The following is a 17,659-nucleotide window of genomic DNA, read 5'->3' on the forward strand; positions in this document are numbered from 1 at the left end:
GCCTTCAAGGGCCTACACTTCTCTCTTGGCTCTGCTGCCCACTGTTGGTGCCATTTTGTGGGATGGTTGCCAATCACAGTTGGGCTCACAGCGTTGGAACTGGGTGAGGCAATGAAGCACTTAGCCTGTGACATCTAAGGAGGCATTAATTCAGGGTGGTGCAGGGTCAGCGTTACTTGACTCCAAGAGTGCCCGGTCCTGGGGCCTGGGAGAGCCCACCCCTTCTCCACAAAGGCCTGGCCAGAAGTCACCTGTGTTGTTTCTGCTCCTGTTCCTCTGGCTGGGCCTCAGTCTCCTGGAACGCCTAATAACCGCGAGGGAGGCTGGGAAGTGTGGGCTCGCTCTAGCCCAGGCAAACGTAGGGAGATGGTTTTGGGGGACAATGACCAATGACCGGCCTTTGCCATGGCAGGAGGAAAGAAATGGATGCTTCACAGAGATCCTTTGAGCAGAAGCCTCTCAAGCCAAAGGGGGAGTTTGCTGGAAAGCTGTGGGTTGTCTAACAGAACCAAAAGGTAGGCAGTGCTGGCAGGCACCTGAAGTGGGGCTGGAAAATCATTTCAAGACAAATCAGCTCTTCCCTCTTCCCGCCATCCCCCTTCCCCCTCTGCGTCTGCGCCCTTTTCTCCTTGCAGGCTGGCTCTGTTGGTGCCCGGTCTTTCCGTGGCTGCCACACCCGGGGTCCCTTTGCTCCCCATTCCAAGCATCCAGCAATGTTAGTTAGACCCCGCATCCTACTTGCCACTTCCCAGGGACAGGGCGCTGACAGGTCCAGCCCAGGAGAGGGTCCCTTCCTGGCCCTGCCTCGCAGAGCCCACTCCCTCGCAGCTGCGGCCGAGGGAGCACTTGTTGAGAAGGGGTGAGGACGGAAGGGCTGCTGGTGTGCCCCGCACGGCCACTGTCCTGTTGCTGAGACTTCTGCCTCTCTCTCCTTCTCATCACTCCCAGCCCACCGTAGGTTGCCACTTTGAACAAAGAGTAACAGCTTTGCTGAGATAGAATTCACAGGCCATAATATTCACCCTTTTAGTTCAGTGGGTCTATTCACAGAGCAGTGCAGCCATCGCCACTACCTAATTTCTGGACATTTTCTTCATGCCCGAAAGAAACTCTGTACCCGTTAGCAGTCACTCCCCATTTCCCCCACCCTCTGCCCCAGCCCTGGGCAACCCCGATTCTACTTTTCTGCCTCTATAGATTTGCCTGTTCTGGACATTTCATATAAACGAACTCATACAGACAGGTTTTTGTGGCTGGATTCTTTCACTCAGCGTGTTTCCACACTTCACCCCTGTTGTTGCACGTCATTCCTTTTAATTGCTGAATAACAACATCCCATTGCACGGACTGACCACATTTCGTTTAGCCATTCATCAGTGGGTGGATATTTGGGTTATTTCTGCTTTGTGGCTATTAGGAATGATTCTGCAATTGTGAAAATTCACGTCCAAATGTTTGTGTGGATGTTTTCATTTCTCTTGGATATACACCTAGAAATGGAATTGCTGGGTCCTCTGGGAACTCTGTTTCACATTGGAGAAGCTGCCAAACTGCCTTCCGTAGAGGCGGTGCCATTGTAAGTTCCCACCAGCGGTGTCTGAGAGTTCTAATTTCTCCACATCCTCTTCAACACTTGTATTATCTGTACTTTTGATTTTAGCCGTTTAAGTGGATGTGAAGTAGTATCCCATTATGGGTTTTTGTTTTTGCTTTTTGCTTTTTCTGGGATAGGGTCTCGCTCTGTCACCCAGGCTGGAGTGCAGTGGCATCATAATAGCTCACTGCAACCTCCAACTCCCAGGCTCAAGCGATCCTCCTGCCTCAGACTCTTGAGTAGCTAGAACTACAGGCATGCGCCACCATATCTGGCTAATTTTTTTATTTTTTAAATTTTATGTAGAGATGACATGTCACCATGTGGCCCAGGCTGGTCTCAAACTCCTGGGCTCAAGCGATCTTCCTGCCTTGGCCTCTCAAAGTGCTGGGGTTACAGGTGTGAGCCACTGTACCTGACTGAGTTACAGTTTTGATTTACATTTCATAGTAACTAAAGGTGTTGAGCTTCTTTTTATGTGCTTATTGGCTATTTATATGGCTTCTTTAGAAAAATGTCTATTCTAATCCTTTGCCCATTTTAAAATTGGGTTATTTGTCTTTTTATTGTGTTGTAAGTGTTCTTTATTTATCCCGGATACAAGTCTCTTATCAGATATATGGTTTGCAAATATTTTCTCCCAGTCTGTGGGTTGTCTTTTTCACTTTCTTGATGTTGTCTTTTTTTTTTTTTTTTAAAGGGACAGGTTCCCACTCTGTTGCCCAGGCTGGAGTGCAGTGGTGTGATCATAGCTCACTGCAGTCTCCAAGTCCTGGGTTCCGGCAATCCTTCATGGTTTGCCTTTGAAAGGCAAAGGTTTGCCAATCCTTTGAAAGGCAAATGTTTTAAATTTTGATAAATTACAGATTATTTATTTTTTCCTTTGTTGCTTGTGTTTTCGATGTTGCATCTAGAAAACCATTGCATAACCTAAGGTCACAAAGACTTACCCCTATGTTGTCTTTTACGAGTTTTCTAGTTTTAGCTCTTACACTTAAATCTTTGATCCAGTGTGAGTTCATTTTTGTAATTGGTATGAGTTCATTCTTTTGCATGTGACTATCCAGTTGTCCTAGCACCATTTGTTGAGAAGACTGTTCTTCTCCCCCACACTCCCCATTTGAATTGTACTGGCACCCTTGTTGAAAAATCAGCTATATTGCCAGTTCCTGAGTTTTCTGTCCTTGGAATCTGTCGTCAGTGTTCCCATGAGACTTTGCTTTTTTTTTTTTTTTTTACTAGTTTTTTGTTATTTTTTTAGAGACAATGTCTTTCTCTGTCACCCCAGCTGGTATGCAGCGGTGTCATCATAGCTCATAGCAGCCTCAAACTCCTGGCCTCAAGTGATCCTCCTGCCTCAGCCTCCCAAAGCACTGGGATTACAGGCGTGAGCCACTGTGCCCGGCCCCCATGCCACTTTGAATGTAACAATAATACCTTCCTTTTATTGAGCCTACCATTCACTGTGCTAGGCACGTTGTATGTATTACCCTTTGTCCTCACAACAGGTTTACGAGGTAGGGATTATTTCCTTATTTCAGAGCTAAGCAAACTGACACTCATGATTTAAGCCATTGGCTGAGAGTCGCTTAGTGAGCAGCAGAGCTGGGCCCTGAACGTAGGTCAGTGTGACCCAAGGGCTGGGCTGGTCCCTGTGCATGCGTCTCTGTTCCCAGGAGGCGCTACCCAGCTTGGATGTCATTCCTGGGGTTTTCGGGGCTCATGACCAGCCAGATACGTCTGTGGCAGGGATTATGGACTAACATCTAAATGCAGATTGTCTGATTTGACAGTGCGATTTCACAGTGTGATGTGGATGTGAAGACCACCCGTTGCCCCCAGCTACCTGCATAGGAGCTAGGCCCTCAGTGTGAAGGGACAGCGGATTCTGCTCTGCCCTGTCGCGTTGGACCCTTCAGGGGTGCTGTTATTTTTGGAAGCCACGAAGAGGAGCCCATTCAGAGAAGAGTATCAGGGTGGTGGTCTGCCTGCAGAGGATGGCGCGTGAAGCCCGTTTGAAGGGGTCAGGGGTATTTAGCTGAGATGAGAAGAAAGGGGTACGGTTAGTCAAGGGCTATCGTGTGAGAACAGGGTGACATTAATCCCAGAGTGTGGAGGATACAGGGGAAATGGGTTTGGCTGGACAGGAGGGAGTTGTTAAAACTCAGAGCTGATGGAAGACCGAGGGGCTGCCGAGGGGAGCGGTGAGCTTCCTGCTGTTGACCGTGTACGAGCTGGGTCTGGCTGCGTCCTTGGTGGGATTGCCATAGAGGCTTTTTGGGCTTGTAGGCCTGGGGGGATTTTTAGGGATTCTTTTAACCCCCAGAGCCTGTAAGTTGCAGCTTCTGATTTCACAGGGACTTCCTGTCCACGCAGCTGGGACCGCTCCCAGCCCAGAGCCGTCATGTCTCACCGATCCCGAGGGCTAAATTTGGAATTTAATAACAACACTTTGGATTTATGTAGACCGTTTCCTTGGAGGCACTTCATCTGTTATCCCATTAATTCTCATAACGTCCCCAGGCGGAAGGTGAGGGAGGGTGAGAAAGGAGAAGGAGTCTCTCTCTGGCTTCTGCGCCTCCTGAAGGTGAGAGGAGAAGGCCGGGGCGGGAGCACGCGTGGGCCAGGGCTGTCTGCACCGCAGCCCCCCAGCTGCCTGCCTTACACGGAGCACGTTGCTCTCTGGACAAAGGGCGTGTCTTCCAGCAGGAGACCCATGGCTTGGGCACAGCACATTGGTGATTTGTTTCCACAAAAAGTTTAAGACACATCCGCTGTGCACAAGTCTCCAGGTAGACTCTGTCAGGGGTGGGACAGGGTGGACATCCCAATGAGCAAGACGAAGGCTGAGCCCAAGGGGAGGGGAGGGGAGGGTCTGCAGGCAGCCAGGATGGCTTCCTGGGGGAGGGGGGTTTGAGCTGAGGTTGGACAGAGTCCTGGAGAGAGCTTCGGAGCCCAGTTTTCCCACCTCCTAGTCATGCGATGTGTGTAAAGTCCCTGCCTTGGTGCACTTCCTCCAGGGCGGCGTTGCCTAGGATGTTGTTCAGGATGCTGAGCCTCCGACCAGAGTGCTGGCGGACAGATGGCCCGGGAGCCTGGGCATGCGGGGAGGGCTGGGGATGAGCTCGGAGAAGGGGCCGCTGGCGCTGCCGTGAAGGATGAGCAGGAATGAAGGGAGGGGCGGCCCAGGGGGATGGCTCTGCTGGGAGGTTCCTCAGACTCTCCTGGCCACCAAACTCCTTCTCTTCAAGCCTCAGCTCTGGCTGCTGCTGGGCTTCCCTGGCACCAGGCGAGCCAGGTGCAGGAGCTCAGAGCCACAGACTGCAGAATGTTGCGGCTGGATGGTACCTGGGGAATCATCCGAGGCTGCACTCTCCTTCCCCCTTTTGCAGATGAGGGAATTGGGGCTCGGAGTTGCAAGCATGCAGAAGAATTTTCCAGGAGGCGAGAAGAGCAGGTGCCAAGACCTGGAAGGCAAGAGAAAGCGGGTGGGTTTGTGGCGGGTAGAAATGCCAGGACCGGGGCGTATATGGAAATGCAGCCATAGGGTGGGTGGGGCCGGACTGAGCAGGGGCTGTGGCCGGTATTTACAGGTGGGCTTTACCTAGAGCGAAGATTTCAGACAGAGGCAGGGTGCCATCGGGGGTGTCTTTTACAAAGGGAACTGGTCAGAAACGGAGCCCCTGTTGTCTCCTGCTCCACCTGCTCCCACGGGTCCTCCCCAACCCACAGATGCTAACTTCGTCCTCCACCTGCCTGGGTTGGACGCCTTGGTAGCAGCCTTGACTCTCACACACCACATCCAGTCCATCAGCAAGTCTTTTGGCTCTTCCTTCAAAATATACCTGGAATCCAACCGCCTCTCCCCTGCCGCCACGGTGGCTCTCTGGCCCAGGCCTCTGCCATCCCTCATCTGGGTCACCTCAGTGGCCGCCATGCTGCACTCCTGACGACACAGCACCCCTTTACTTTCTTCTCTGCACAGCAGCCTGGGGGGCACTGGGGACACGTGGGTCAGATGAGCTCGCTCCTCTGTTCAGAACCCTCCAGGGCGTCCCATCTCACCCAGATGCCAACAGGGCCCCACGGTGCCCCAGCACGCCCCACAGCCTGGCCTCCCACCCCCTGCCGGCAGCCCACCTGCTCTACTGCTCCTCCCCCGAGTTCCAAACTTTCCTTCCTGGCTTTGATTTCTCTTTTCCTCAGCACTCATTTTTATGATTTTCTTGTTCATTGATTGTTTATCCACTCACTAGAAAGGAAGCTTCATGAAGGCAGAGATTTTTTTTGGTCTGTGTACTTGATTTGCTCATTGCTGTATCCCTGGCGCTGGAACAAGGCCTGGTGCGCAGTAGACCAAGTAAACACTTGTTGAGTGACTCACTGATGGCAGCTGTGTGGGGAGTGGCTGGGCTGGACGCAGAGGCAGGGAGACCACCCGGGGGCTGTGGCAGAGCCTCATGCGGGAGATCAGGGTGGGTCTGGGGACTGCTAAATGCCCAGTTTAGAAGTTCTTCCCCACTGTGATCCAGGAACTGGCACTTGAGAAAAGTCTTTAGATCTAGAAAAGCCTTTGTCCAACCCCCTCTTAGTCCTTGTGGGGAAACTGAGGTGCAAAAAGGAATTCTCCACCAAGTTAGGGACAGAACCTGACCCCCTCGAATCCGAGGTGGTTATCTCCTTATTAAAGAACCCTCCTCTCTCTGGGGGAGAAGGAGTTGCCTCCAGTGTGTGGCAGTGACTGCTAGTGTCTGTTAGTGAACTCGGTGGCAGGTTGAGGGCCTGTCGTGGTGATCAAGGACACATACAAAGTGCTTTCTCAGTGGTCACCTTGGGGCTGGTGAGTCGAGGGTCATGAGACGGCTCCTGCCCTGGGCGCTGCCTATTAGTTTGGAGGCTGAGAGGCCTGCTGAGTGGATCTTGGCTTCCTGTGTCCTCTCTAGCAATCCACTCTATCCCCCAGCTGCTCCTACATTTGCTTTTCTTGGGGGTGGGTCTTGAGTGGCCGAAGCCAAAAAAGGGTACGGCATCCACTCCTGCTTCAGTGAGAGCTCAGGATGAGCAGTGACCCAGACCCGAGCCAATCAGCACCTGGAATTGCCCCGGCCAAAGTGGCTGGTTGAGGCTGGTCCAATCAGAGCTGGCGAGAAGGCTTCCTTTTGGTGGTTAGGAAGACATCTCTCTTGCTCTAGAAGGTCTGATGTGCAGATCTGAGGCTTGGAACCACTGCAAACACTTTGCTATCACGAGGAAAGCCAGCCTGAGGATGAAGTTGACATTCAGAGCAGGCAGAGCTGAGAGAATAGCGGGGAAACAGCCAGAGTCTTGGTCAAACCTACTGAAGAATCTAATCCTGGACTCCAGTAATGGGGCTGATAAATGTTGTAAATGGTTTAATACAGCTTGAGTTGGTTCATCTGACACCGGTTATTGAAAAAATAGGTTTTTTTTTTCTATTTTAACCAAAAATTATGTTACAGATTTTCTGTGTAGTGGGTTCTGTAATAGAGTGGGGAATAAAACCCATGTCACCTTTACCCTCCAAGAGCACACAGTCTAGACGCTGTGAAAGGAGAAACACAAATGTCACACGTCGTTATAGACAGACACGTAGCCAAGGTGAGTAAGAATAGAAAGAAAAACAAAACAGTCTCCTGGGCTCATCACTGATCCGACAGAGATCATTACTTGCCTGGACTCTGCTCTAAAGATCTGGTTTCATGTTGGTTTCCTCCATGTTAACCATGAATCCCAGGGGTTCTGGAAAATTCTCACCTTTCTGAGACCCAGAGTAGGTGCAGCAGTCAGAGAGCACTTTAGGTTCCGTGTGACAGAGCCCATCTGTATGAAGGGAGGTGATGAGTCCCCGGGTGGCTCCTGTGTAATCCTAGCACAGCGGAGGGAGAAATCTCACTGAGGTTTGGGCCGTAGGCAGTGAGGGGAGGTGTGGGTGTGGGTGGGTGGCCAGAGCCAGATGTGACTTTTGCTTGAAATGTGCTCCAAAGCCCTGCCCGAGTCCCACTCCTCTGAGAAGCCTCCTCTCCCACAGGCCTGGAGGGTGCTCTGAGCTGTGTCTTCCTGCAAGTGGGCCGGCTTGGGCTGTCAGCGTGGTTTCTAGAGCCGCTGGAACCGTGGGGAGAAATCTGTCTTCCTACAGAATGGCTGGACTTTTATCCCCAGTTCCGTCTGTGGACACTGCCCTGTCGGGAGGCTCTTGATCAGAGGGGAAGGGCACCGGCCACGCCTCTGCCAGGGCTCCGTGTGCGCGTCCGCGTGGGCACCTGCGAGCGTGTGCTTGCTGGAGCCTCGGGCGGCTTTGTGCCAGCCCACGCCCGGGGTCCTTTATCTTACTGTGGGTGGTGACTCACGGGCTCCTTCCTGGAACATTTATACATGCATAAAATACATGAACTTACAAAGAAAACCAAGTCTGTTCAGGTACACTTAGCAAAATATTTAAACATTTGCGATGAAGTAACATAAATGCTTCCTTATGAACTCAGTAATAACAATACCTTGTGGCAAGTCTAATAACTACTGTAATTCAAAGTAATAACAGCATAGTGACATTTGAGGTCTCTGTAACAGGTATGATATTATATGAAAATATCTGTGATTCCTGTTGGCCACCAAGTCCCTGGAACTGCTCAAACTCTGAGAGTTAATTATCTATATTCAGAATCGAAAACCTTAGAGGTCAGTGAAAATAAAGATGTAAGTTTTTTCCTCTCCGAGTTCATGGGCCCTGCATTCTATCCATGGACGCCAGAAGGGGGGTCTGTGCACCCCAAGTCGAGAACCCCTGAGTGACAGGTAGTTTAAAAACTGCTTCCATATATCTGTATATGTGTGTATGTGTGAGATTATGTAGATGCTCACACCTACGCACCTACCAGAATCCTCTTACCCACACACGCAGCTACAGAGGACACCTCTTGGTCTCCAGGTGAATCTGCTGTGCACACACACAGCCACGGGTATGCCCAGAGACACGCTGCCTGTGTGCACATGCATGTCCCCACATGTAGCACATGGGGCCATGTAGACACCCTCCCCCCACGGAAGTCTACAGACAACTACACTTATACCGGCCCTGTGCATGCAGGACGCATGTTCCCACCCAGAAGCACGTGGACACACATACCTGGCTTTGCATCCAGAGCTTCCTATACACATGTGCCCACAACTGTTAAGTCCCAGGCAGGGTGAATAGAGCTCCTGGGCTCGGCGTGGCCACTGCATGGCAGCCAGCTTGGACAGAGGTCAGATTCATGCCATTTAGACACTGCCCCAGTCACGAAGGAGGCCCGGTCCAGGAGGACTAGAATTCTGTCCAATCCACTCTCCCAAGGCACAGACCAAGGCACCAGTGAAGTCCTAGTCTGCACCCTGATCGGCGACCAAGATTTGGAACTGTGGCTGTGCCACCCCAAGTGGGCCGCCGGGGAGCCCTCCACTTGGGCTTCTCTGACCCCGTGGGGGCCGTGTGCCCAGCACTGTGCTGGGGTGCCCTCAGAGGAAAGCATTCTTCATTGGTAATGAACATTATGTCTGCAGAAACTAATGGCCCAACCTCCTATTCAGTTTATGTAAAATAAAACAGGCCATATGCTGCTGCTTTCAGAGTTTGGGTGTTTAAATTAAATGTTGTTCAATGAATATTCAAGCCCATTTGCTCCAAAGTTGTGCTCAATGTGGTGGTGGCTCGCATCCCCCTTCCTCGCAGCCCCTCCCGCGCCAGTACCCCGGGTATTAAGCCATTAGGACGGGGTGTGAACATCCAGGCATCTGTCTTCCAACGGCAAGTTGGATATTAAAATGCCGGAGCAGATGACAGTATAAATAAAGACATACAGTGAGAGGCTCGTCTGGTTATTTTTTTGTTTGGTAATTAAGACTGAGGAGGTTTTGACTTAAGTTCTGTCTTATGAGAAACAGCAGTGGGGGGCCGAGACGGCGCCACCCCTCCCCTCTTGGCTCTGCCCGTCTGCCCAGAGAGGGGCGTCCACGCTGGCCGCTTCGTAACTGGTTTATTGATGTATGTCAGCTTGGTGGCACTGAGACGGGAAAATGCTTTTATTCTTCTCCAGTCACTTCGTCCTGCTGAACTCTGTCATGTTCCCCTTAACACCGGCTGGTCCAGAGCTTTATGGCCATTTAAAATCCAGCCTGGTTCAAAACTGGCTCATCTCTGATTGGAACTGCCCCTGCCCCGTGGGAGGCCGGCCCTGTACTCGGATGCGGGAGGTGGACAGGGCGGTGTCCTCCCGGTCCCTGCCTACTCCAGTGCCTTGGGTTCCACTCCTCTAGGGTCAGAGGCAGGGCGTCTGCGGGTGGTGGAAGAAAGGGTCCCCGTACATGGTGGAAGGTGCTTCACTCTGGTCCTGTCTCAGCAGCAACTGGCTTCCTCGGCTGGTGCGGTGGTCTCTGTGTAGACGGCGGGGCTGGTGTCCTTGGGGCGGAGTCCAGCTCATGCCAGCACCATCTGTCACTGAGAATCCCCTCTGAGAGAGGCGGCAGGGCTCCCTTCAGCCCCACGAATGGTGCAGGCCCTCAGTTCCCCTTCTGGGTGAGCATTGTCTCTCCGGGGCTGTCCCCAGGTTCCAGCCCATTGTCTCACCTTTGCTCCTCCGTGTGGCTACACAGGAGGGGCCGTGGGATCAGGGGTGCAGAGGGCCCCTCTCTTTTCTCCCAATGCACTCTGTCCCACGGCCCTCCATACCCTCCTGGTGCTGCGGGCCCCTGCAACGAGCCTTCCGCCTTCAGAGATCTCCTGGGGAAAGTGGTGCCGTGCTCCGTGCTCAGGTGTACTCCCAGGCTCCAGGGGTCCTGGCTCAACCCCACCCAAGTGCTCCCTCTCCCACGGTAGTAGGGGACGCTGCAGATGCTGCAGCTCAGCAAGCACCCAGCTGCGGGGGCTGCGGGGTGTCACCAGCCTCCCCATCTCTCGGGCACCCCCCCATTTCTATGAGTGATTCTCTTGGAGCCCCTGGCATCAGAGCAACACGCTCCCTACAGCAGGCTCACAGACTCTTTCTTCCCCTCCCGCCCCAGGCTTTTATATAAAAGTGTGTGTGTTTGATGGTTTGGGGTGGGGCCTGGTGTTAGAGGGGCTGATTGATGAGACCCCTGGGGACTTGTCTGCTGCTGGCGGCTGTCTTCAGGTGAGTGATAGCGAGAACCTCTTTGCCCTTTGCATTGTGCCCCAACGTCCAAACCCGGGGCCACAGTCAAACTCCCGGCTGAGAGCCTGTTGCTCACGTTTAGAGTGAGGTTTGTCTATGACTGGAACGGTTTTAGGAACAACATGAGGGTCCTCGTCCTCTCCCCCGCTCTCCTATGCCCAAGTCACCTCCCAACCCAAAGAGCTCCAGTTGCCCCCTGTCTCTCATTGTCACCTCCACGTGGGAGACCCCCAGCCTCCTTCTCCAGCCCTAAGCTCTCCCCATGGCTCTGCCTGCACTTGGCCATCCACCCAGTTTCAGTCTGCTCACACCCAACCACAGCGCCTCTCCTCCCCTGCCCTCCCCCGCAGTCCATGTCCGTGTTTTCTCTACAGTAAGAGCTTGCCCCCCAAGCACACGGCAGCCACTGTACACCAAGTCCCATGGTAGGTGCAGGGGTGTGAGGACAGCCAGGAGTGGCTGCTGCCCTCAAGGAGCTCCTGGTCCAGTGGGAGCCGCAGACCCAAGGAGAGAGTCTCAGGATGAAATCGGAAGAGCTCGGTAAGCATAGGGGACAGGCACGCCATCTTCCCTGGGCACACAGGAAAGGCTTCCTTCAGGGGTGACTGCCTCCGGGCCCCCACTCAACTGTCCAGGAGGGTTGGGACCTTCGAGGTGAGGTCAGTTTGGTGCCTTTCCTCCCTGGCCCGGTTGTATATGTGTGTGCGCTGAGAGAGGTCGCAGGGAGCCAGTGTCCCAGCTGAGAATCTGTTTCTGGGGCTCAGAGGAAGCTGAATATCCCCGCCCACTGGCCCGGGCTCCCTCCTCTACACGGGCATGACCCAGAGTGAGTGTGTTCCATCCCAGTTTGATAGAAGTCCTGGTGCCAAGCCCAGACGGAGGCCCTTGACTCTCCCAGGTTACAGTGGGGACTCACAGAATGCATTTTCTTGGTAACTAGAGCCAGACAGCTCTGGAGCTGAAGCGCTGTAAGGAAACCATTCATTTATTTCTTCATTCTTCCAATCTGTGCCGAAGCCTGCGCTGGGAATTGGGGGACAGCAGAATGAATAAGATACAGCTCCTGTTCTCCAGGGGTTTGCCGTCTGGTGGAAGCTGCCAGCAGGCTCTGTGACGTGCATGCTTAGTGGCATTGGGCAGAACAGCCAGCCACCTGCACAGGGCGAGGGGGGCTGAGGTTTGTTGAGTCCTGACCGTGCTCCCACCTTGGGCTCACCTGCATCATTTCACGTCAACCTCACTGGTGCCTGATGAGATCAGTGTCATTCCAGCAGAGGAAACGTGCCCGGGAAAGGGAAGCAAAGCATCCATTGTCACACAGCACAGAGCGGGAGGGACAGGCTTTGAACGTGGACAAACTCTACAGACCCCACTCAATTCCCAGGTGCTTCCAATCTATGTGTGGGGGGAGGGCAGGCCTATAGAGACCATCACAGTGCATCAGACTGCGGGGCACAGTTCTGGGACATATCGTGTGACACAGACGGGGTGGGGGTGCCCCCCAGGAGGGGAAGGCTCTGAACCGTGTCCACTCAAGAGCGGTTCTGGGGTTGGCAGAAGTGATGAGTTCTTTCCTCGGGCAGAGGCACCTCGCCTGGCTTTCTGAGATCTACAGAATCAGGTCCCCTGACCCTGGACCTCTTCCAGGGGCCCCTCTCAGCACCCAGGGTAAGAGGCAGCAGCTGCAAGGCTTGGGAACGCCCCGTGGCCCCGAAGCTAGTGAGGAGACAGTGCTCAGGACAGGAACAACCGGCCCCTCCGAGTCCACTGAGGGTTCCCTCCGGGTGCCTCCTGCAGGGGAGAATGGGACCGTCCTGGTAAGGGCTGGAGAAAGAGCCGGATGCCTTATCTGTGGGTCGGGAGATGGTTCTGCCTCCCCCAGAGCATTCGTAATGAGCAAATGAGACGGTGTTTGTGAAAGTGTTGAGAGAAGATCAACACCTAGGAGAAAACATTACTCATACGTCTACCTGAACTTCTCTCATTTCACTGGATTTCCTCCCATCATTAACGGGTTTCTCAGGACCAATCAACAAACCGACTAGCCGACCCCCCACCGCCCATCACAGCACATTTTTTTTATCTACTTGTTGGTGGTCACTTACAATGAAGGCAGGCAGGTGGACAGATTCTTTTAATATTTTATATTGGATGTATTATTTTGCTAAATACTTTCCAAACCATACTAGTCAGATCCTGTTTCCACAGGAGATGAGAAATCTGAGTAAGGGAGAGGTTAGGACATTTTCCTGAGGGCACAGAACTAGTCAGTAGCAGAGCCATCACTGAAACCCAGGTCTTCTGACACATGCTTGGTTACTGACGCAGTGGCCTTGAAAGTGATATTTTTATTTGGTTGAGGAGACTCTTTCAGTTGCAGGCTACCAAAACAACAATTCTGCGTGCCATGGCTGGACCGCAGCTTCCTCAGTGAGGGGTGGTAAGTCCAGGACTATTTTGCAGATCTCTGCTGTCGTGATGTCCCGAGTTCTGCGGCAGCCTAATCTGAAGACTCCCCCAGGAATTTGGGGCTTGGGCCATTGGGAAGAACGTTCCCACAGTGTGGAGTCGTACCCTGTACACCAGGGCCAAGAGGCCTTGACAGCTGCGCCTGCTCCTGCGGGGATGCTGGGGGAGCGTCGTGCCCGTTGTCGTAGCGGGGGTCACTGGGCGGCATGGAACATGACCCACTGAGCCGGCTCGCGCACTGGGGCTGGCAGGCACCCTTATTGGAGTTAGGGGGTGGGCAGGGGGCTCCCTGTGAACACCAGGACTTGGCTGGGGCCGGGGTGAAGCCAGAGGTTCCAGGCTGGAGCAGCGGGTGCTCCTCCAGACACAGCCTAGGAGATATGGCGAGTGCTCCCCTCCCCCCATCACAAAACAGGACAATAGTTAAAATCTAGAACAGATGCCCAGGAAGGGGATTCCATGGCCATTCCGGGCCTCTCGGACAAGGGTGGGCTTCAAACAGGGAGGCCTGTGGCAACCTCTCCCCCACATCTCTGGAGCCAAGCGAGGCGATGCCAGTGCCAAGAACAGAGAGAGGAAAAAGGGGAGCAGTGGCTGGGGGGACAGGCAAGGAGGGTGACCTTCTTGCCTCATCTTCCTCAGGGGCTGGGGGCACGGAGATGGCAGCGGCCCATCCTCCTGGCCCCTGCTGCCCCTCAGAAGAGGCTGCAGTCCTTCCAGTGGCTCTTGACGATGAGGTCGTCAACCCTGAACCGCAGGTCCCATTCTCGGTGTTGGTGGCGGCACAGGTGAAGTGTGCATGGATCTCCTTGGTGTCCTGGTGCTTATTCGGGGCCTCACACTTACTCCGGATGTAGCTGGCAGCCATGCCATACCTGTTGGCCCCTTGAACTTGAGCCCAGGCCTGATGGCCTCTCATCATGCAATATAAAAATTCTGGGTAAAGATGGATCTTTGCTGGCCAAGGGGCAGCCTGGGAAGTAGTGTTCTTGTGGCCTTTGCCTCGGCTGGTCACTTTGAGGGTTGAAGCGGGGGTGAGGAGTGGAGTTCTTGGATGTGCCCCTCACTCCTTCCTCTTTTATTTCCAGGGTGTCATCTCTGCCTCCTGGCCTCACCTGCTCCTCCCATACAGTGCTCCCCATCCTGGGGTCACAGGGACCGCTGGCCTCACCTGCTCCTCCCGCACAGTGCTCCCCATCCCGGGGTCGCAGAGACCGCTGGCCTCACCTGCTCCTCCCGCACAGTGCTCCCCATCCCGGGGTCGCAGAGACCGCTGGCCTCACCCCCACGCGCTGAGCGTGTGTCTGGGAGCTCTGCCGGCCCAGCTGGCTGAGCAGGGGGGGCCACGTGTGCCGCAGCTGCCCTGCCAGCCACTCCTCCTGTGCTCCCGTGGGCTCCCCTGATGTTGGGGTCGTGCCTTTACTGGAAAACAAGCTGTGTGTGTGAGAGAGAGAGGGTTAGACATACAAGGAGGCCTTAGCATTAGGCCTTTTAATGGGCAAAATGACAAGATGACTGTCCTTAATTGGCTATCACAACAGCCAACGGGTCCTGCTACACCCACACAGGCCTCCTGCTTCCTTGCAGGGGCCACGTGGCAGCTGCCTCTCGGTGCTCCCGAGGGCGGAGAGCAAGTGGCGGGCTTCTCTCTGACTCTCCCAGGGCAGGAGGCTTAACCCCAGCCACCCACCGGCTCGGCCGGCTTTCTGGCCCCGGGTGAGAGCCTTCCCCTTCCGCCCGACTGCCTTCATCATCGCGAGCAGAGGAGATTTTGGCTGTCGCTTTTCAACTCCCAGGTCGTGGTGACTAACTCCTCGTGTTCGAACTGGTGCAGCAGCCACCACCGAGAGTATCTGGCGAAGGAGCCAATTCTATTTTGGACGAGTTGGGAGAATGAGAGAAGACCTTGGGGTTCTTTCCATTTTAGCTGAGGAAGTGAAGACAGATCATGTCAGAGCACTAAACTGGCAGAAGGAGGTGGCTTTATGTCACGGAAGGGGTACCGATATAGGAATGAGGGGACCTGGAGCCAAGATCTAATAACAGTAGTAGCTAATAATAGCATGTAGCGCTCGCTATGGGCGAGCCCTCTGTTAAGCGCCTTCCATATTTTAATTCATTTAATGTTCACAACAACCATATGCAATGGTACAAATTAGTTCCTTCATTTCACAGTGGATGAAATTGAGGCCCAGAGAGGGTAGAGACTTGCTCAAGGTTGCAGAGCTGGGCAGTGGCCGGGCAGGCAGTCACGAGCCCCTTGTCTGCACGCTGGGCTGCTGACCATGGGGTAGACAGGCCCCCCGCAGCCCGCCTGCCTGTTCTGCCCACGGCGGGTGTGAGGGGGCGAGGTTGGTGCTGCTCTTCCCAGGGACGAAGGAGCTGCCCAGATGACGTCCTTTCCTGCTTGATCACACCAGTCATTAATCCACATGCAAAACACAGTCAGGGACCGGGCTCCAGACCCTGTGGTCGCTGCCATGTTTTCACGCGCCTGATAAACGATTCTGCTGCAGCGGCTTGAAGGGCATCTGTGCAAAGTGGTTCAGAGCAAGATTCTTCAAGACCTTTCTACACATTCCCATCCATTCTGCGGCCGCCCTGGGACCGGGGGAAGGAGAAGCGGAAGCCAAAGGTCTTTGGTCCGGAGTGCAGGGAGCCTGGAAAGTCTCATCCCAGGGAGTTGGAGTGAGGAGGGCCTTGGGGAGCATTTGGTCCACGTTTCTCACTGGACATGGGAGGAGGCTCAGGCGTAGCTCAAGGTCAACCAGCGTTTGTCTCAGTGCTGGGACTCCTGAGACCCTGCCTGGCCTTTGGGAGCCATACAGCACTTCGCATGGAGTGTCTCATTTTAATCTCCACACCAACCAAGGAGGAGGATGTTATGAAGCCCATTTTACAGATGAGGGCATTGAGGACCAAGCGGCAGAATCAGGATTTGGCCCCAAATGCTTCCATATTATTCCTTTTGCCTGACTTGAATACCAAGACCGTCTTTGTCTCTTCCAGAGCACTTTCACTTCCACGTGCAGGTGGTTTGTCTGGCAGCAATAGCTCCCGGCCAGCGATTCCTGCCTGGATGGCCAATCCAACCTCAGACAGCCCGGGTTCAGATCCAGCGCCACCATTTACGACGTGTGGCCTTGAGCAAGTCACGCAACTGTTGAAGCTTCAGTTTCTATTTGTAAACTGGGGATAATCATCTCTGAATCACAGGACATTTTTAAGGATGAAGTGACACAATCCTTGGAAGGCACTTATGATACCAAGTATGTAAGTGGTAGCCACTAATTTATTATTATTATTGATAAGGTGTGCCGATGTTTGATACTGAGTCTTATCCTGAAAATCTGGAATTAAGTTTGTTGTAACCATATGCAATAACTTTTGGCTAATTTCTAAAGAAGACATGACTACTATGGTTTCATTTATTAAAGTCCGGGGTGGAATAATGGGCCCTGAAACAACCCGGTCCTAATTATGGACCCTGTGACTGTGTTACCTAATGTGCCCAAAGGGACTTTGCAGATGTGATTTATTTATTTATTTATTTATTTTTTGAGACAGAGTCTCACTCTGTTGCCCAGGCTAGAGTGAGTGCCGTGGCGTCAACCTAGCTCACAGCAACCTCAAACTCCTGAGCTCAAGCGATCCTTCTGTCTCAGCCTCCCGAGTAGCTGGGACTACAGGCATGCACCACTATACCTGGCTAATTTTTTCTATATTTTTAGCTGTCCATATAATTTCTTTCTATTTTTAGTAGAGATGGGGTCTCGCTCTTGCTCAGGCTGGTCTCGAACTCCTGAGCTCAAACGATCCGCCCACCTCGGCTTCCCAGAGTGCTAGGATTACAGGCGTGAGCCACCGCGCCCGGCCTATTTATTTATTTTTTGAGACACAGTCTCACTCTGTTGCCTGGGGTAGAGTTTCGTGGCGTCAGTCTAGCTCACAGCAACCTCAAACTCCTGGGCTCAAGCAATCCTCCTGCCTCAGCCTCCCAAGTAGCTGGGACTACAGGCATGCGCCACCATGCCTGGCTGATTTTTTCTATATACATTTTTAGTTGTCCATATAATTTCTTTCTATTTTTTTTTTAGTAGAGACGGGGTCTCCGGCTTTGCTCAGGCTGGTCTTGAACTCCTGAGTTCAAATGATCCTCCCGCCTTGGCCTCCCAGAGTGCTAGGATTACAGGCATGAGCCACTGTATCCGGCCTTGCAGATGTGGTTTAAGAATCCTGAGGTGGGGAGATGATCCTAGATTATCTGGGTGGGCCTGAGGTGATCACAGCGTCCTCGCGGGAAGGAAGCAGGAGGGTCGGAGTGGGAGAAACTATGACATGGACGCGAAGGTCAGAGAGAGAGAGAGAGAGAGAGAGAGAGAAAGAGATTTGAAGACGGTTTGTTGCTGGC

This window comes from Eulemur rufifrons, chromosome 28 (genome assembly GCF_041146395.1).
Source record: "Eulemur rufifrons isolate Redbay chromosome 28, OSU_ERuf_1, whole genome shotgun sequence".
Classification (NCBI taxonomy): Eukaryota; Metazoa; Chordata; class Mammalia; order Primates; family Lemuridae; genus Eulemur; species Eulemur rufifrons.